Source organism: Penaeus monodon, chromosome 15 (genome assembly GCF_015228065.2).
Source record: "Penaeus monodon isolate SGIC_2016 chromosome 15, NSTDA_Pmon_1, whole genome shotgun sequence".
Lineage (NCBI taxonomy): Eukaryota > Metazoa > Arthropoda > Malacostraca > Decapoda > Penaeidae > Penaeus > Penaeus monodon.
In genome coordinates, this window is record NC_051400.1 from 1,645,297 (window position 1) to 1,645,709 (window position 413).

A 413-nucleotide genomic window follows, 5' to 3' on the forward strand; every position below is an offset into this window, starting at 1 on the left:
TGGTATAGGCCTTGAGTGGATGCTTGAGAACGTACTGATAAGAGTGAACAGTTTTGATAGATAGATAGATATTAATGAAACTTGATTAGGAATATGCGAAATATCGATTCGGTGATTTTTTTATAGAATCTGAATGAAAATCACGTATTTTATGCGCTAACTTTCATGAATGTTAAAAGTGTAATCTTTTGACTTACATTTAAAGACAGATTGATAAGAGTGGATATAAAAGATACTTTAATTATTGGACTTTTTAATACAGCATGATTGAGAGTGACATGTCATTGTTGCATTAGTTAAATACAATGCATCTTAGATTGGAAATTTGTAAAAAAGAGCAATTTGTAAAAAAGATTTACCATTTATATTAATTATCTTTATATATCTTTACATCAATATCAATAATCTTTTAA

General features: G+C 26.9%; 1 protein-coding gene across 2 annotated transcripts in view; it reads left to right on the forward strand.

The window, feature by feature from the left end:
- The window catches only part of LOC119581624 (probable low-specificity L-threonine aldolase 2), a 15,264-nt gene that overhangs the window by 13,252 nt on the left and 1,599 nt on the right, over nt 1-413 (forward strand). The gene's annotated exons all lie outside the window — the stretch shown is intronic.